The following is a 22,098-nucleotide window of genomic DNA, read 5'->3' on the forward strand; positions in this document are numbered from 1 at the left end:
GAGTCTACCTGAAACAATCATATTTGTATTGTGTCGGTATGAGTATTTACAAATAATCAGAAGTAAAATAAAAGATTTTTAATATACTAAACCATTTATCGATTGAGTTTAACACTATAGAATTATATTTAATTTTATAATTCAGATTTAAAGTTCAATCACTAAAGCAAATTTATTATTCTTTTATTATAGCTGCTGGTTGAAGTCTTTGCTAAAAATAATTATTTTTTATTCTTAGTGTATATTTATGATATAGAGATGGCAGTATTTACTTTAGGTATTCGCAAGCGAAAATTATTTGAGTCTGTTTATATACCAACAAAATTCATTATACGGTATCGCTTCTCGGCCTGTTGGCTAAGATCAAAGTGTAGTATCTGTTCTTATCAGCTTAATATCTGATAGTTCCCGCATTGCGGGACCAGTATATTAAACTGATTTTTGGAAAGTGACGGGATGTTCGGGGCTTGCTCCACTCCTGTCGCGGGTTGGCCCGGCATTGCAGTGCCGCCGGGATCGGCCCACTTAACATATCACAAATACGGGTTGAGCTCGTTTGTGTCCGATGTTTCATTACATCAGAGACAAACGTTAAACTCACTTTCACGCACAGGTTGGATAACCAGGAGCATGTATGATGCACCCTGGTTATTCCCGCTTATGAATCTCGCGTACGGGATTTCGCGTTTTCTGCGGACCGGCGATTTTTGTACGTTTTTGATCGTATTTTAAGAATCTACTGTTAATTTGTCATATAACAAAATCACCGAAAACAATAGTCATTACTAATACGGAAAAGGTTGAGATACCAGCCAGCGCCTTAATCGACATCCAATGATTAATACAATATTGTATTCATTCATATGCGTGTTATATCTTGTAAAATTGAAATATCAGTGATATAACCAGAAAATTCACGTAATAAGCTCACATAAAATTATTAAACACATATATAATAAAAATACTTTTCGGTTAGTCAGATTAGATAATAAGCATAATTTGGGTATGTATTTCCCTACTCTGGAGACAGCCAAAATTTTTCCTATAAAACCCGGAATAGTATTAGGATTTTAAGCAATTAGGGCCGGCGTTAAGAAACGCGGAAGGCGGGACCCGAGGCAAGTGCGGAGCCCCCTTCTAAAAAAAGTTTGTAAAAATTAGGACAAGATGCACAAATGTGTGTTTTTTATTTAATTTATAATAAAATACGTTTTTTTAAATATTGCATATTTTGCGTAACTCAAAATAAAAAAACAAAAAATTTAAAGTTCATACCAATTTATCCTCAGACGAAATCGAGGTAGAAGTATTTCGTAATATAATATTATACAACAGCAAGTTTTATTTTTTCAAATATTTATAGTACATATATGAACAAATTGAAACAAAAAATATGTATTAGGCGGTGATTAAATATATTAAAACAAATTAACCAGCTACTAAATACATAATTACAATAATCTTCAAAAAGTGGCATTTCAGCTTATGTAAATAACATTAATTTTTATTTTATTATATATTATAATCATATGTGCTAAAAACATAAAGGGTCAGTCTTAAATCGTTAGAAAATTTTGTAAATTTAATAGAATTTCTAAAAACAGTGGATATTTTATGATAAAATTAATTCCAATAAATATTTATAAACATATTATATTATATTCATCATTGCTCGATTTGCACCAAAAAATATTAAAAAATTGTAAATATCTCAAAACAATACGCCATAAATAACATAATTATTACAATCACATTTCTCACAAACAAATTTGACTTCAAGTCAAATTTGTCGCTGCAAGATTGCCATATCAAGAACTTTTGGCGTGGATTTTTGACTTCTGAGAAGGGATAATTGTTTTTTGCGCTCTCCTATTGAGCAAAATTTAGTTGAGATAATCATTATATTGTTATAAAAAGTAGTATTATGAACGCTAGATAACATCATTCATTTATCAATTTTATTTTTATTTTAAGTATTGATCAAACTGAATTTTCGTCAAAATCTAGTATGCATACAAAATATTGATCAAATACATCACCTAGAATATTGGTCAATATCTAATATGAATACTAGATATTGATCAAATACATCACAATAGAATACTATTAAATAGTTTTAAGCTTAATAATTTATTAAAAGAAACTTGTGTATTTTATATTATTTTTATTCTTTACTCTTTGAAAGTTTTTTTCTTTTGTAAGCTTCAAAATGGATATAAACGAGCAACTTGTTATACATTTTTAATTATGTATTGTCTTGTATTCTTAATTGTGTAATATAAAAAAAACACCATCTTACCTACGGCACACGGTTCTCTCCAGGATTTTATGGCAAATAATATATATATATATGTATAAAGTAGGAGATATATCACTCAAGATTTCTCACAAACCTTGCTTTCGGCTTAGATTAACGATAGTTCAGCTGAACTTGCATTTTTTTGAACGAATGGGAACTATAATATCCTTAGAAGCCTAAAAACAGCCGCTTTCACTTCGTCCGTCCAAACTGGTACAGTGGAAAAGTCAAAATAGCAGTTCAAATAAAGGTTAAAAGTAAAGTTTTCTGAAAAATATACCTTATAATTATCTCAACTGAGATTGTTAGTTGATCTGATTCAGATTAGATGATAAAAAAATAATATAAAATACTGTAATTCCGTTAAATAATCTTATGAAAAGTTAGGAAAGAAAAAATGTTCTTAAGCATATTATGAAAAAATAAATAAATAGCCTTACACAATTTTATACACGCATCTTAGATTATGATAACAAGGTTTTAATAATAATTCTTTAGCTGTTTTGTGTCTTTATACACTTTTCTTTATTATAATAGATTGCCTGTAATAAATCCTGTAATATATTGTACATAAATACATATATGATTATTAAATTTTGTTGAGTATAGTTTTATAATATGTACTTTTTTTCTTAAAATATATATATTACATATTATCATTGAGCCATTACAAAAATGAAGGAAAAATTGGTACTAGAAAATAGTTTAAATTCTGTAAATATTATCATTTTACATAGATTAAATCTATAGATTTTTGTAGCCAGTGCCTAAAATAATTTACATTAATTAATATTTTTTTATATAGGTGTTTAAAAAAATAATAGATTTTAGTCAAGTTTCAAACCTTAGGTAAATTTTACCTGTTAATAAAAGGTGATGAAACTCACTAGCACAATAAAAAATACATTAATAAATTATAAAAATCGCCGATAGGGTTGAAAGATTCGCTAAGAAACTATAACTATTGATTAATCGTGGTTAAAAGGTTATTTAAGTTATGCTTTTCAGGCTTTTAAGAAGTTATTGATTTATAGAAATAAATTTATTATATGTATATTGCATTTATTTATAAATAAATATACATAATATTTATTTTTATTTTTATAAAATATGAAAAACCTACTAATTTAAATTGTTTGCAAGTTAAAAATAAATTTATTACTGTATTTCTAGTAATATTTAATAATAATCATATACATACGTATATATTTAAAATAATATTAATTGATAATTTAAATATCAAATAATTTACTAACCTACTTATAACAGGTTTATATATAATATAAAAACTTAATCGACGAAATTACTTATTTATTTACTGTAAATTATTTTTTTAGAAAAATTGTGGTAATTTTATGTGGACGTGGGTTTAATAAGCTAAAAAAACCTTTAGTTTTTACAAATTTACTGTTATTTTGGCAGTTGTTTTGAATACATTATAACTCTTTAGTGCGAGTTTGATTATCATTACAAACAGATAATCATAATATTATTTTTTCCTTATTGATTTTGTCGAACATTTTTATTTTGTAAGTTGCTCTTTACTTATTTTAATATCTGAAATTAAAAATGTATTTTTATGCCAAAATTGATATCATAAATAATATTAGCCATTTTGGTTGACTTCATCTTAAAAAGTTCAAATCAAATACTGATTTAATTTATAACTATATGCATGTAATTTATATTGTGGGTAATAATTAAAATTTTAACGAACCTAAATAACAATTTAATGAGATATTTGTATGATTTCAATTTTGTATTACATGATATTTAAATAAAAAAAAATTACCCATGATTCATTTAGCTGGCGAAAAATATCCACAACAATGACCCAATAATATAATCATTCTTAAGTTAATTATTCTCGCATTCTAATTTTTTAATAGCTCAGCAAATAATCGAAGAAGTCGACAGAAATGTCTGCTAACCGAAATTTTGCAAGAAAAAGAGTGTTAATCGAAAATCTCTTCCCCTTTTTTCACTACCTGCTTTGTATGCATCTGCGAATTTAGCGGATTTTAACTATGTTTTCAATAGTTCAGCGGTTTTAAACCATTTAAAAATATTCGTATGAATTTAATTTGTACAAAAACATTTTATGAACATGCTCAATAATTTAAAAATTTATAAATTTTTATTTTTATTTTTTATTTTTTTTTAAATTTATGAAAATTCTCGAGAATCGTAATACTGATTTTGCCAGAAAAGGAGTGCTTATCAAAAATCCCTGTCCCTTTTTTCACTACCTGCTTTGTATGCATTTGTGAATTTAGCGGATTTTAACAATGTTTCCAAAAGTTAGGCGTTTATATAAAATTAAATCAATAAAATCGTGCCATCGCGGTGAAAACGCTCGATTATCAAGCGTTTAATTTAAGTCTTTTTATAACAATATTACGAGTGAGAATCGAATAAAGCACATCTAAGCCGAATTTTGTCCAATAGGAGAGCGCAAAAACAATTATCCCTTCTCAGAAGTCAAAAATCCACGTAAAAAGCAACGTGACGTGAATTTTTGCTTATATATAGTATCAAAATTAAAATTATTATAGTATTATAATATATTATAGATATTTACTCTATTTATTTTCTATAATTGGTTTTGATTTTATGAGAAGATAAAATTGTGTATCTGCGATTTCGCAGTAACTATTACTTGTCGATTCAGCGAAATGTTAATTTACGCACACATATAAAGAGTTATAACGCATCTAATTTTTCACAGTCACTCATTATAAAATTTGAATATAATAAGTCTAGTAAATTATTACCTGCGTCATCTGAATATTTTTTTGCTGATTTTCAACACTCGTCGAACAAATCATCATTTAATCGTTACATATACTACATAAATTATGGTAATAACGGAAGCCGACTGGCCGTCGTAATTATTAGACACTGCATTGCTATTTGCCATATAATCAACGTTACAATGTCACATATTGAATTAACAAAAGTGGATCGCGTCAAATAATATGTCACGTGTCGGAGACAAACAATAGACACTGATGTGTTTGTATGGAAAAAGTACGAAACGGTGCCAAGTTCATCCATGATACACTTTTATCAAGTTTACGCATTACGATCTAGATAGCGATTTTTGGCACAGGAAGTTCAATTGTCACACACAAAAGGATTTAAGGACGCTTCATGGCATAGACCAGGTAAGGAGAGACTGGCGCCGTTTCAATTATTGAACAACATTATCTTTCGACGCCCGAAATATAATTCCTTTCTTACGTTTTCTAAAAATCCTATTAACAGACATTGTTATTAATAAAACATAAATTTGTAAAATTATAAACACTCGCTTTTTACATCATTCGCATATTGCAACGCAATGGAGAACAATGTATTGTTTTTAATACAATCTTGACGCAATGATAAAATTTACCTCGTTTTCATAACTGCATAGCGGGAAATTTGCATGAAAATTGGTCTTCATTGTGTTCGATTACCCCACGTTGAAACCAATTAATGGCAAACCATCCCACAGATACGATCGTTGCATTTTAAATACGGCAATAAACAACCAAACACCCCACTAGAAGTTTGCACGAAAATTGTACGATTACCTCATGTTCAAATAATTCATGAAAATTCAATTCAAGTCAACAAATATTTATATATAACAATCAGAAATACCCGGCGTTGTTTTGACTCGTTCTATGAAATAAAATACTACAATGATTTTAATTAATACAAATATTGTTTCTATTGTACATCAGTATATTCTAATATTCTACATTCCATATATTACTATTGTAATGCTTTATCATAAACAGCACGCGTCACGATAGTCAAAAATAATACATAGTATGATATAATAATAATAAAAAAGACCGTAAAATATTTAAATAAATTGATATAAATTGGACCAGCTCCTCATATATGATTTTAAATAGATCAATGTGTAATACCAGCGTATTAAGGAGCTGAATGGCGACAGTCATCCAGGGTCTAACGGTATTAGAAGAGGATGCAATCGTGACTCTCAAAGATTTTCGGAATGCAAATTTTTTAATGCCGTTAATTTAATTTTTATAATAAAAAATACAGAAAATTTCTCGAGAAATGTGAATTTTTGATTTGGCATTTTTTGAGAAATTCTCGAGAAAAACACTTGTCAAGATACCATAGCCACAGTATTCACCAGATGTAACCTTCCTAGATTTTTTTATGCTTGTAACTTGGAATGTTTTGCGGATTTGAAGAAAAGGTAGACATGCGTGTAATTTATATAAATCAAGTTACTTTAAAGGGCAAAATATCAACATTGAAAAATAAATAAATGATTTTAATAGTAAGGCAAATTGTCAGTTTTTTTAATACACCTCGTATATCAACAGGATGTTAAATTTAGAGATGGCAACAAATAACCGAACCTAAACTCCTCAGATACAACTGATTATTTTAGTTAAGATTGCATTTCTGAATATGTCTTATTAAGTCAATCCTCACATACGATGGTTCCATTTCAAAATGCCAACAAACGACTGATTTTTATTGAATATAAATCATTTTTGAGATTTTTTATTACCTTTATTGTGTTCATTACCCTTTGTTAAAATTAATAAAGTCACCATGCAGATGACATTTACATTGAAATATGATAATAAATTAATTCCTTAAAGATTTCCAAATAAGATGTGGAAATCAATAAAACAATTAATTAATCCAACTCAGAAAAACGACATAATAAAAATGGAAATGAATGGAAATATATATCAAGATCCTTATATAATAGCAGAAAAAATGAATACATATTACATTGAGAGCATAGAAGAAATTGTGAATTCAATACCAAGGATTAGTAATTTAGTACAATATAATAATAAAGCAATAATTGTAAAATTTAATAAATTTAAATCAGTATCATTAGATGAAATTCATAACATAATATGTAAATTTAAAAAAGGAACTAGTACTGATGAACTAGATATAAATATAATTAAAGAAACATGGGAAATAATAGGAACTAAATTAAATTATTTAATAAATAAAGCACTCTCCTTAGGAGAAATGCCTGAAAATTTAAAGATTGCTACTATTGTACCTATACCTAAAATAAAAAATAGTAAAAAAGTTAAAAAAATGAGACCAATCAACATGCTACCGTGTATAGAAAAAATAATAGAAGAAGTAGTAATCAAACAATTAAAGGAATTTATTACTTCTCAAAACATAATATGTGAACAACAATCGGGATTCAGAGAAAAGCATTCCACTGAAACTGCATTACAAGTAGTGATAAATGATTGGCTGTTGGCTAAGGATACAAACAAAATCATTGGAGCAGTTTTCTTGGATTTCAAGAGAGCCTTCGAAACAATAGACAGAAAAATAATGTTAAAGAAATTGGAGAGTATAGTTATAAGTGATATAGTTTTAAGATGGTTTAATAATTACTTATATAAAAGAAAACAACAAGTTAAAATAAATAATGTATATTCTGAAGAGAAATTAGTGTCTTATGGAGTACCACAAGGGTCTAAATTGGGACCATTGTTATTTGTTTTGTATATTAATGATATAGTTAATAACGTGAAAAAATGTAAAATTCATCTATTTGCGGATGACACATTAATGTATTGCATGGGTGATAACATTAAAGAAATTGTAAATAATTTAAATAATGAATTAAGTATATTAGAAATATGGTTAAAGAATAATGTACTTAAATTAAATGAGAATAAAACTAAATGTATGTTTATTAATTATAAAAATGTGTTAGATAATAGTACCAAAATAGTAATAAATAACTCTAGTATAGAAATAGTGGATAATATAAAATATTTAGGAGTAATTGTTGATACAAAATTAAATTTTAAAGAACATTGTAATTACATATTAAAAAAAATTAGTAGAAAAATAGGTTTATTATCTAGATTAAGAAATATATTAAGTATAAATACAAAAAAAAATATTTACAATAGTATAATATTGTCCCATTTTAATTATTGTGCAACACTGTTAAATATGTTAAATAAATTAGATAAACAAATGTTGCAAAAATTACAAAATAGGGCAATGAGAGTAATCTTAAATAAAAATAGATTAACTAATTGTAAAAGTATGATTGATAGATTAGAATGGTTGAATGTTCAAGAAATATTGAGTATGAATGTTTTAGTATTTATATATAAGTTAGAAAATAATATGTTACCTGAATATTTTAATAAGTATTTAATAAGAAATAAAGATGTACATAAATATAATACTAGAAATAGAGAAAATTTAAAGATAATTAAGTATAAGAAAACGAGTACGGCTAGGGGAATTATGTACGGAGGTTTTGATTTATATAATAGTCTTCCAAGAGAAATCCGAAACAGCAAAAATATAACAGGTTTCATAAATGGAATAAAAAAACACCTTCGTACATATAGAAATAAATTATAATATTAAGACTTTATTATTGTATATTTTTATTTTTTCTTTCTGTTATGTATTTTTTTATATATTTTTATATATGTTTACTAAATTTGTTAGATGTAAAGATTAGCTATTAAGCTAAATAAATTAATAAAATAAAAAAAGAAATAAAAATAAATGACTGATGGATTTGATTAAAACCGTATTAAAACACATAAATTAACATCGCGAATTCTGTAGCATAATTTGATTTAAAATTGCATAAGCATTTCTCTTTATTGTGATCAATTATCGCATCTTCAAACAAATCAAAACCCCACAGATCGACATTCACATTTACATGTTAACAAACCGATTAATTTAAATGACTGCAAAGTGAATTACAGGATTGCAATTTCAATTTTATTATGCTTACTTCAATCTAAAAAGAAATTAACACACCCCACAGATGAATTTTAAGTTCAAAACAAACAACAAAAAATATATAATACAGATACAATATTTTTTTTTCTATAAATCTATGTATGTTAAGTCCTTAATTTGCAACTAATCAAGTCACAACTATATTATGTTTGTTTACTGTATGTTGAATCTTACATTTGCTTTTATGTGCCCATAAATTAATTCGTAAATACGTTCGGTTTCGCATGAACATTTGTCTTCAATATGTTTCATTACGCCAGTGGCGTAGCTAGGGGGGGGGGAGGGGGCGGGCCACCCCGGGCGGCACTTGCTTGGGGGCGGCATATTCGCGATGGCATCTTCTAGTGTGATTCTTAACCCTGAATGCACTAAAGCATATATAAATCCACGAATAACAAGAGCTTAATAATAACCAATTTATTATTTTAAGAAATGTTGATTTTATGACCCTGAAAAAATTGTATGGGGGGAGAGGCGGCAATTTTAAGGATCGCCCTGGGCGGCACATACTCTAGCTACGCCACTGCATTACGCCATTGACTGCATTTCAGCTAACAATAAATGCTCCTAAATATTTTTTTTATAACAACATAATCCCATATTATTAATTAATTATAAAGCTAATCGATTATCATATATTAAGTTTTCTATGTTTTTTTTTATTATATGGATTAATATTTAAAAACAAAACCGAGCTAATATTTAATTGAATTTAAGCTATATTAATAGTTTTTAATTCATTAAATATATGACACTGATTTCAGTCTGGTGTTCCGCCACTTAATTAGTAGTTGTTGATTGTGTTTATCCGTTTTAATGTATTTGGGTAACGACTGTCATTTATTAACGAAAAATTTACAGTAAATAAAATAAATAAAAAACAAAAAAAAAATTATATGCGTATACTAAACGTTAGCCATTGTTCTTAAATAGTATTAGTTTACCTTATTATAGAGATTATACTTTTTATTATTAAAAAAAAAATGCTTGATATTCGCTTTTAATATGTCCAAGCACGTAACATGTTAACATTCTAAATACACCAACCATTGTCGTCTATTATGTAAAATTATATACAATAATTTAAAATATGTTGTCATCGTAGTTTATAAAAAATGATTTATTATAATATAGTTTTAATCTTTAAACACACAATCAAAACGGTGTATAAAGAGTTAAATAATAAATATTTTATACCATAATGTGACATTTTCCGTGAGAATAATCGCTGACAAATATGACGTTATGGATGTTATCTTGCGAACTATTATAATAAAACTCACATGGAAATGTCAAACGGGGAACTGACTTGAATTTAAATTACTCGTTTTATAAATTAAAAAAATAACATTCACGCTTAACTAAAATTCATCCATGACTGTTATACATTAGCATACGGACAAACACTAATTTCACTATATAAGATTGTAAAATATAAAATTTATTATTAATTTCAATACACTGTATTGAATAAAAATGTTTGTGAGAAAGATTTCTTAATAGATTATATAATTATAAATTTCTCTCAATCTTAAATATTTTTCAACAACAGGTTTCTGATTTTAATAATTAAAAACATAGTTTATACGCTGATCGATAGAGCTGTTTTACATTGGTTTTGGAACGGTCCTCTTGAAAGATATGACGTAATCATAACCAAATAATTTAAACACTGCTAGCATCATTCGAAGAAAAAGACATGGTCGACATTTCAGCTTTTTCCAGGAGGGGAGGATAGTTGGGCAGTCAGAATACTTAGTGGTTGTTGATTGTGTTTACTTCGTACTGGACACTGGGCTATCGCGTCATATTGCAACAGAAGATTTGCAATAAATACAATGTTATGAGCAGTAAAATCAAACGTCTATTTGTCCAAGTCTAATCTACGCCCCTTATTGTCGAAAAAGCGCGAGCCATTTGCAATAACCCAAATTATATAATAAAAAACGTTTGATAAAAAAAATATATTTTTTGCCAAGCCGCCGGAAGTGGGTCATTCTTTACTTCCCGTTCCATCGTGTAATTTCTCAAGGGGGCGATTTACATGTATGTACATATATAAATCGAAACTTTGTTAACAAAGACACAGGATACGATGCGGTTGGTGAAAGAGGCCTTGGCTATACATTAGAATTATAAAATAGAAGGAAGAATGTCCGTTTTAGCTTCGCGTTATTGAGATGTAAGGTTTCGAGTGACGTATGAAACATTCCTTTATTCTATGTTTTTTTTTCTATACAAAACAATCATCTGTAAATTAACATATGTGTGATGTGTATAAAATGACCGAAGCTTGGAATTCCATCCGCGTTCCATTTCAGAATTGACAAGTGCTATTGTTCCCGCCGCTGAGCAACAGGTTCCCAATTCAAAGCGACCCTACAGGGCCGTACTTGGTAATCAGATATGTATAGCACTGACATAGAAACTTTAATTCAAAATTTTAGCTGCAATAATGATGTAAATACCAAAATTCAGGACATGTACTGGTCAAGCGTGCGCTAAGAATATGAATTATTAAAAAGCACATGTCCTAAAAAGTGTGTCGATCAAAAAGAGATTAAAAAATATAACGACTTACTGATGACGGTAGTTTGCCGTTGACTTTTCAGTTGAAATTAATACAACATCAAATTTAAAGCAAAATTAAAGAAAAAAAAAGATGAACACGAAAAAAAATACGTAGATAATTTTTTTTTTTAAAATATATATATATATATAAATATATATATAAAAAATTAATAGCAACATCCTATAAGAATGTTGATTTACTTTATTTACAGAATAAATCTGCATATATTATTGAACTATGAGAATAGCTTTCTCCGAAAACTGATGACGGAAAATTCTACATTCCATATATATTGCTGCATCCATGACCGGTCCGTGTGTCTGCAAATTGACAATTCGCCACAATGTCAAATGACTAAATCATCTGTTGACACAGTTGATAAATATATTTCCAGATGGTATTGACTAATTATAAAGTCGTTTTTAAATATGATTATCGTGTACTGATAATACACCATGTAATTTGTAACTTATTATCCATATTAATATTTAGAATTGGAAATGAAATAGTGATATACGTTTCAAAGGTAGCAGCTGAGCTATCAAACTTAGCTAAATAATTTAGAGAGTACTTCAAATAAAAAATAAAATTTGTTTCCAAAAATTACATATCAAATTATCTTTAGGCATTGTATGATTACAATAACAGTAGATAGTTACTAAATAAGAAGCACTCATATTAAAAAAAACACTGGTTCTTATCTACATTTTTGTTTTAAAATCAGGTAATCTTTTTATCAGTTCATAAGCGTCCATATGTTAAGAGTAAAAGAAAACTTTTTATAAATTTAATCCAGATCAGTGATTCATGTTTTTAATCTTATTATTGAAAATATTATAATGCATAATGATGTATGTATGTTACTGAAACAATAAGTATTGCATTAAAAAAACAATAATTTGTACAGATAGTGCGTCCCAAATATGATACAAACCAAATCTGGCTCGAAACTCATAAATGTCAGATTTTTTCGGTGCAGTGGAATTTTTATTATATTATCACGTTTTTTCCAAAACCAACAGTCGTTTCGGAATGCGGGTCTAAAATGAGTTATCGACACCTAAAGTGTTCTAATGTGTGAATTTTGCAACGGTTGCAAAACAATGTTTTTCGAAACCCTTTTTTAAGCCCAACCTAAAAAGGATTTCGAAAGTAACTGATAAGGTTTATCGAACATTTTAAAAACATATTTTTATAATTTCTAATCTGGCCCTGTAAAATAATACACGTGATCCTCTCTCCGGATCGAAAGGGTGCTCGGCCGCCGTGTCCTCTATTTCCATCCCTCTCTTAACGATGGGATTCGTCCCTTTCCCTCCGATTAATATTACTTTTAACAAACCTCTCCCCCCTCACCTACCTAATACAGATGATGTGTCTATCTATCTCTTTTCGGCGTATGGGTCTGCTTTTATATTATTCTCGCCATATCGGAGGTATATGAAAGGTGTGTTGCAAACCGGCGTAAAATGCAAGGCAAAAAAAGCATGCAAAAAGATAACAGAGATATGACTCAGGTGCACGATGCAGATAACTTTCTTTTTTTTTATTATAATTTTTAGTTTTGCAAGGTCATGATTTGATAATTTATATACGTAGTACACAAAAAAAAAATGTTTCAAGTAATCTCATCCATTTTATACATTCTATTCAATTATATAATATACAAAAAAATTATAAAGAACTAGAAAATTATAATATAATAATAATAATCATATAAAATTTAAATCATGTATGTTATCTATAATATTTAAAAAAAATAAGTATGCATATAAAAAATATGTTATTGTTTTTTAAAATTTGGTACGGTTTGTAGACTGACGAAGGGGCACGTTTCTTGCGGTTCTCAACACAAGACTCGCGCACCTAATTGAAAATATTGATTTTTAAAATTATAAATATTTTATTTATTTATTATAATATTATTAATACAACTCGGAGTAAAAGTAAAAATAATTTAAATCTAATAAACGTTAGCTTGTTAGTATAATCTTTTCGAATGGTTACATAATTTAGGTTTATGTATATTTAAGAACGGAATACCGCAGTCCGTAACATCTCAGACTAGTAACTCTGAGGTTGCGGGTTCGAGCCCCAGGAGACCCATTTGCAAAAAATGTGTTATCATTAAAAACTGATAATAATCCACATTCAAACAATATATTCGATTTTGCCAGAAATAACATGACTAAAACATAATCATCCAAGTGGTGGTAACTTTTTTCGGAAAAGTTGAAAAGTTTCCATTCTACTAATCACTGGAAAAAATTAAAAAAAATATATTAAATCGCAATTTGGAATCACACTGGAGCACAACAGAAGCTATCAAAGTTTTTAAAATAGGACTAGACTAAGGTTCTCAATCGAGTATTCGATTATTATAATTATTCGCCCGATTTTCAATTATATGAATATTCGAATATTCGTAAAATATTCGTTTATACTATCTCTACTGAAATTTGAAAACATCTATATAATTGATATTTAACAGGTAATCGTTTTCTCTCTTAATATATCTGAGTGACTAGTGCCGCTCCAAAATCTTTGGTACATTATGCGACTTTATTTTGTTTTGAAATACGAGACAATGAGACGCTTTTTCTCGACAAAAATGATTTTAGGCATTTAAAACACATTTGTGAATATAATGTTTATCGACCGTTTCTACTATGACCGAAATTCTCAGAATTCGTTCGTTGAACGAAACAAAACGTTGAAAAGACCCACCCTTTTTTACAGTTTAACGCTTATCTCAAAAACAGATGTGCGTCACAATATGTTTGTAAAGCTCATGTTACGTTTTTTTTCGTTGTTTCAATTCGCAAAGATTTTAATTCAATCTATTAATAATATATTTATTTTTATTGTTTTTATGTAAATCCGCATAAGACAAATATAAATCTTAATGTATCAAATTTGTTCCACAACATTAATAGCTATTGTGTATATAATAAATTTAATAAAAGTATAAATTAAAATTTTCGATAAATTTTGTTGAATTAACATAGTTTATTTAATATGAAAAAAATAAAATGACGTCTCTAATCAAAAAGTATTTAATAATTGATCAGTAATTCGCAAAGCATTGTGCTATACATATTTTATAAAATTCAAGAAGTAATTAATAATTAATCATTATTATTTTAATTAATTGAAATATTTTTTATTAATCAATAATTATTTTTTAATTATATAATATTTACAGGCATTTAATCGATTTTTTTCAGTGGTTAAATGAATTAATGTTAGTGAAAACATATTCAAATATTGAAATACTTCTTTTGTTGCTTATTCAATATTCGAATAGTTGAAAATTATGAACAAATGAGAACCCTAAATTTGACATGTTAGTCAAACGTTTAGAAAATTTGTTAGGAGATTCTGATATAACGTTGTCTAAAAATAGAAGTGATGCAGCATAATATTGCTATAAAATATTTGTGAGTTGTGAATTGTGAATTTCTACGACACGGGTGCTGATGGAAAGGATTTTTTCACAGAAATCGAAGACTGTAAAATGCTGCTTACAACTCGTAATGAGGTAAATACTTTTTTTTATTTTTATTATCAAAAATTAATTTGTATTTCTCTTACTTTTATTGTGTCATAGTTTACGAATCTTTCCATTTCACTGCAGATTCTTTTAACTATTGTAGTATCGACTGCAAGTTGTGAGCGAGTTTATTTTGACATATTTGCGAGCTTCAGTGGGACATAATCATCTCGATAATTTTACTCTTCTTTGCATTGAAAAATTACCATTAGATTTTTTTAGTTCGTTTTTGTGATTGCTCAGTGTGCATCATCAAAAGCAGAAAAAATAATCTTCAATACAGTTTAAAAAAACTGTTATTTTCTTTAAATTAGTTAATTTTAGCGTATGTTTCGCTATTTTATAAGTTAATAATTTTTCTATAATTTTTAAGTGAATATTTATATAAAGCACTTCTTCCTTCTGCTTAAAAACTTTCTAATGGTTATGGATAATGTTTGGCAACTATATTTGCAATAATTCAATATGTTTGTGTTTTATTTATTTTTATTTATGATTTGCTTTATTATAAATATTGTATTTAGTGTTGAATGTTTTTAACAATACATTTAATTTTTGCTGCCGTGAGCATTTATGTCAATAAAATTTAAGAACACAAAAACATTAAGTCACACAATGGACGTATTCGAAACATGCAAATAAAAAATTTAAATTTTCGCCCTCGGGTGCCAACTACTCTAGCTACGGCACTGCTTGTAGGTATTTATTATATCTGATTGACTTACCCAGTGGGTACAGATTTACCCCGTTGTAACGCATTGGGCTTACACATGTCAGGTTACAACCAAAGATTTAATATTAAATTATAATATTATAAACAAGATTAAATATGACAATAAAGCCGGAGGCTTACAGTTGTCAAAGCAATAAATATCTGGATACAGATCATTAGACTTCTCGAACATATTTTGGGTAATTATACTCGTATCTAAACAATAAGTTGTGCTCAGTAAGATGATCATTTTTACTTACAAAATTCTTACGGGACTTTGTTTGATCGTGTAGCGCAAATTTTTAGTATTTTACTCAATCGTTGTAATTTTACTAAAAAAAATAGTAATGCACTTGTCATATTATAAAAAAAGCATTATTTTATCTTGTTGTGTATGTGGTTAAAAATATATATATTCATTCATTACACTTTTTAATTGATTGTATCAGGAATGTCGTTTGAGGGGGCGGAGTGAAGGGGGGGGGGCAGGTGAACGAATTTCTACGAAAGTCGCATAAATGCATTCCTCAGTGTTTACGATAAAAAAATTAATGACGCACTTATGCGTTTCCCGCTACTAGAGTTATTGTTTATTTATAGACCTGCTTAGAGCAAATGTCTTAACATTTTATTGTACAATAATTTCTAGTGATAAGATGCCGCGTTAAAAAATATTTTTTTATATCGTTATTTATTATTAATAATATGTTAATTTATATCAAATAGGAATAAAAATCATTAGAAAACCCTTATCAATCAGATTTCTTATTAAAAAATACTAGACTATACTCCGTTTCTTTTAACAGAGTCACTTTGAGGTCACTAAAGTACAAGATGCAGATATACGTTCGATATACTTATCATTACTCCTTTCTATATTTTAAACAAATTTAGAGAAATTAGAAATGTTCCTATATTTTTTTTATGTTGAAATACTGAAAGTTATAAGTTTTGAAAATCAATAATTTATCAATCGTTATCCTTTACGTATGTATAGCGATAACAATTTGAAGACGTCCGTGCGCTGCGAGTGTCGGAATAACAATGAACTTTGCTTTGAACTTTGAAATACCGTATAATAATAAGTCTCATAGTGACTCTGTTAAACGAAACGATTTATAGTCCGTTTTTATAAATATTGTACTGACTAGTTGACGATCTTGACAATTTAATTTTCTTGTAATTCTTTTCCTAATTTATTTATTTTATTTACAATTCAATCTACATATATAATATAGGCAAAATTAACAAGTTTCAAAGTATGTTCTTCATTAATTCTCAGTAAATATAGGGAAGAATTTTTTAAGAAAATGGTTACCTTAGATGAGAAATAGATTTTCAACGATTACCATACTCCAAACTCCAAAATATGCTTCGAAGTTGAGTTAGCACCCTAAAATTATGGTGGTATTCTGGAGTAATTATTCATTGATCGTTTTTTAAATAAATCGAGATTATTACATATTGTAGGAAAATTCTGAACAGACTTGTATGATAACGTGAGACCTCATAATTTTGTAAAATTAAACGAATTAGGATTTTAAATGTTGCTTTACCCTCCACATTTCTCTGTCCTTATATATTATATTATCACCTTAATAAAAATTTAGACTTATTTTTTCGAATTACAAAATTCAATAATTAGAGTGATATTATATTATAAAAGTATTATAGATTTCACAACCTTAAAAAATGAAGATATTTATAAACAAAGGATTCATTCTTTGGAAGATCGAAAGATAGTTTTTGCTAGTAGAGAATACTTTGATTGATAAAATTGTGGTTCAATAAAATTATAGCGTTTTATATCACTAAAGTCTAGTTATTATAAAACAACATAATAAATAGTAAACTTATGATATACTAGTAAATTATAATGTCTAGATGTGACTTATAAGTCCACATGTAATTATGGGTTATCTAATTTGCAATAAAAATATCTTCAGCATGGATGACATTTTCATAATAATTAGCTGAGAAAAGTGAATGAATGATCATTGCGGGTCCACAAATATTATCAATTTATTTCGATATACATAAAATATCGTACCTTGATATTTTTTTAGATACAGTTAATATTTAATGATACGACTTTCTAGGCAATGATTATATCTTAAGCACAGTGTACTAATAATATTAGATATGCCATTAAAATTAGGTTTTATTCAAAGTTTTTGAGACAGGGGTTAGTTTTATCTGTTATATTATTATTCTGAATGCTTATTATAATGCTGTTGATTATACTGACACGTTCGAAATCGAAAGTTCGAAGGCTTCGAGGGGCACCGCGCCACAGTTTGAGGACCAGTGGACGTGCGTGGTCGCAGCTCGGGCAGTTCTTCGGCGACAGTGTATCGCGGCGCTTCGACAATCGCGTCCGCGGGAGCATTACAAGCTAAAGCTTCGAAACCAACCGGTGTTGCCAGTGTTTAAACATTTTTATCAAAAAATACGTATCAGCGACAAAGTGTGAGTGTGAGTGACGGGACGCTACCGGGATTATAAACGAATGTCAACAGGTAAACTGCATTCAAATTTTATTTTATTACAGCTTCTTTTTAAATTATCGTTATGATCAAAAAAGTGCTTATCACACTTTGGCATTGTTTTTTTGAAGAATGTAAATTTGCTTTTTTTTTAAATAATGAAAAAAATAATGACGAAAGTTCGTGTGAGTCAATCAAGTTTTCGGTGGCTATAAAATATAAACGAGCGTCCACGTGTGCGCGCGTTTTAATTGAAAGGCGATCAAATTGCGGTGCCGGTTCATTTATGTTATAATTGAACGGAGGCATAAACCGCGATTTAGTGGTCATGTTTTTGTAAACAGTAAAAGGACAAAGATGGATATTCACATTTTGTGTATATAATACTAAGCAAAAGCAAAACTATCTGTGAACTTCTTGATTGATTTGGATCGCATGTTTTTTTCTACATTTTTTGATATGTTTATCAGTGCTTTCACGAAAACTTTCTTTTCTGATAATACATAATAAGCTTGCTGTAGAATTACATAGCTGAAAGAGATTTTTATAGTATTTGTATAAAAATTGTAAGGGCAGAGTGGAATTATTATTTTATGAATACGAGAGGTAGGAATTATGTTGTTTCTCAAAAAAATACACACATCCCAGCTGAAGTTGTTCAGTAAATAATTATTAAGCAGCTTTTTTTTAATTATATAACTAAAAAAAAACACTGTCTATACACACTGAATGTGCTTACGGTCTTAAACAAATATTTTGGGATGTAAAAAATTAAAATTAATCAGAATAAAAACGAGGCAATTATATCTACGAAACATATATAAGTTTTGTCACCACTTCCCGTAGTGTGCAATGTAGAAGTTAAAATTTATTAAACATATTTTTGAAATTTGAGACTGAGAATTTAACAATGCCTTAACAAAACATAAAAATAATTTACAACACACCTTTTTATAATAAGCAACATATTGTTATTTTTATAACAGAAAATACTATTAAAATATTTCACATTACAACACTAAACCATTTATCTCAAGTACTTAAGAATACGATAAAACAACTTTAATTTTAAATATGCACTTATATTGCTTTATAGGATGAAACACAGTTTTATGGCTCTAAATATATAATTAGACTTTATGTATTCTTCTTGCAATTTCCATTCTTAACCCTATTGTTGCCAATATCCGATAGAACGACTTTTCAATTCTTAATCCTATTGTTGACAAAATCCGATAGAGCGAAAATTCCCAATATTGTCGTTATTAAAAAAATGTAAAGTATTTATTTAATTAGTAAATTATATATTTTTTGAACGTTCTCTTTTAATTATGTAATTTATCTATATGTATATAATATGCACAATAATTTTTTCAATGAAAGAGTTAAGTTTGAAAAGTTTCTTAAAAAATTATATTACGATGTTAAAAATACATAAAATGTCATTTTTGTCATGGGGCCCGGAGTCATTGTCCGCGTTCGCTTTCGGCGGCCTTGGTTGTTTTAATATTTGAACAATCTAAAGCTAAAAAATAGTATTTTTGTAGAAAAAGCTATCAAAAATTGTGTTTCTGTATAAAAAAATATTTAATGTAAATAAATTTATGTCTAATTATTTTACAGATTCACAAAATAAATTAGAATTTTCTCCTCTAAATTCATTTCTAGCATACAAACTGTATAGTTTGAAACGTTTTTATAACGTTATTATAACGTTAATGCTATATTTAAACTCTATTGAAAAAACAAGTTTAGATGCTCTATACATTTTAACCATATTTTAGTAATGCAACTCTAGTTTTATATATTTAAAAAAAATTGATTAAAATCTTAATGTATGACTTTTTCACTATTTGATTCAAAGTATTTAAAAATCTGAAATATAGTATTTTGTTGTCGCTTCTTTTTTTTAAATAATTTACCAAAAATGTATTCTTTGATGGTTTTGCTCTTATTAGAGATTTATGCTACCTATAAAAATGGACTAAACAATTAAAATATATAATATATACTATTCTGCTCTAATTTTATAGTTAAGTGTTGATATTTTCAGGATTTATATATTTTTATTAAACGTATCTGATAGTTCATAATAATATTAGTGGCCAAAAATAATAAAAAACATAATCTTTTTTATATGAAAATGAGCTTTTCATACATTATATATTTTTTAATGCAATAATTTGATCTAAATACTCAGCAACCAACAAAAAATCAATGTCAAAAAGATCAGCGTAAAATCCATGTGATAAAACCTTGTTAATATTCACAAACTAGCTCTTTCTTAGAAGCATTTGTTGATGTCCTGATTCTTGCAGTTGGTTGAATAGAAACAACATATTTTTTCACAATGTTGATAAAAACAGCAACTGCCATATAACGAAAACACATACAAATTTTGTTTCCATAAAACATTATACGTGCTTTTAAAATGCAACAAAACCAATTTCTTAACTATCTGTATTTCAAAATATCAGTTAAAAAATACATAAGCAAGTATATGTTATATAAAGGAACGATTTATAAAATATTTGACATTTATAACTTGTATTATATAAACTATATTTATGACGACCTTCGCTTCTGCGGTAGTATACATTTGTATAAATTCTTGGGGCTCATTTCTCGTGAACCAAAATTAAAAATTCTCTACAAATTCTTGTATAATATTATTTTTTAAATCAACTTAAGCTTTGTAAGTTGAAATTTGCTAATAATGAACATTTCATATTTTTTTTATTTAATGAACATATGTGTGATATTTACATCCAAATGAGCAAATAAGGGATAGAATTTAGGGTAGCATTTTATACACCTCTCCACCTGTCGATTCATAAGGCACGCTTATTCTATAGCTCGTTTGATGTATGAATAACACATAACTGTGTATAAGTATTTTATTAATTATTTTCATACCATTTAGTGGGTATTCCATTTTATTTTGAAACGGTCAAAATTTTGTATATGGCTCCGGCCTGTTCGTTTATCTGTCCGTGTATCTGTGTGTCCGTTCGTATGGATATTAAGCTGAAAACTCGTTTTTGAACAACTTTTGCTTTCGTCCATTGTGTTTGTGAATGTTTGCACGTATCCTCGAATCAAACGTGGGAGTATTCGACTTTTGCAATGTTATTGTCCTTGAGTTCAAAGATTCGCGGATGCATCGAGGATATCGATTTATAACCCTATAATTGTCGTAGTAAGGAATCGCAAGCTTTCTGTGTACATGGTTTTGTAAGCATTAAGGGGTTAATAATATACTTTTATTAATGGTAAATTTATTGTTCTTTGAAAAGAACTTGATACATTTAAAGCGACGAAGTATTTTATGTTTATTAAAGTATACTTAATATAATATATATGATTTATAAATAAAAAAGAATCCAAATCCTATAGTTAGAACTTGTCTATGTACTTATGGTATACCATCCATAGTTTTTTTTTATTTTTCATTCTCCACGAGACAAGCTTTTTATGTTATGGTCATTGAATTATGTCAGACACTTGTCAGAGCAAAGTCAATAATATTTTATGTTGTTTTCAGAATTTGGAATATCGATTGCTCATTTATTGACCTCAATGCATTTAAATTATATTTGTTTTTGCCATTTTGCTCGTAGTAGTGTTTTGGTTTTAGGTGAATTAAAATTTAGGGTAAGACTATAAAATTATGTT

The 22,098-nt window shown here is 27.7% G+C and overlaps 1 protein-coding gene and 1 non-coding gene across 5 annotated transcripts in view; both read left to right on the forward strand.

Annotated features, from left to right (window-relative positions):
* Positions 1-337: 337 nt before the first annotated feature.
* LOC148233189 (U2 spliceosomal RNA) lies at positions 338-530 on the forward strand. The gene has a single exon (XR_015810562.1). It is a non-coding gene; the product is annotated as a U2 spliceosomal RNA (small nuclear RNA).
* A 17,755-nt stretch (positions 531-18,285) lies between these two features.
* The window catches only part of LOC148233190 (uncharacterized), an 84,904-nt gene continuing 81,091 nt past the window's right edge, over positions 18,286-22,098 (forward strand). For all 4 annotated transcript variants that reach the window (XM_088190782.1, XM_088190784.1, XM_088190783.1 and 1 more), the window contains exon 1: positions 18,286-18,456. The gene's annotated coding sequence lies outside the window, so the exon portion shown is untranslated. The remainder of the gene's footprint in view (positions 18,457-22,098) is intronic.

Source organism: Plectrocnemia conspersa, unplaced genomic scaffold, assembly GCF_051122295.1.
Source record: "Plectrocnemia conspersa isolate PC_06_02 unplaced genomic scaffold, ASM5112229v1 ptg000008l, whole genome shotgun sequence".
Taxonomy (NCBI): domain Eukaryota; kingdom Metazoa; phylum Arthropoda; class Insecta; order Trichoptera; family Polycentropodidae; genus Plectrocnemia; species Plectrocnemia conspersa.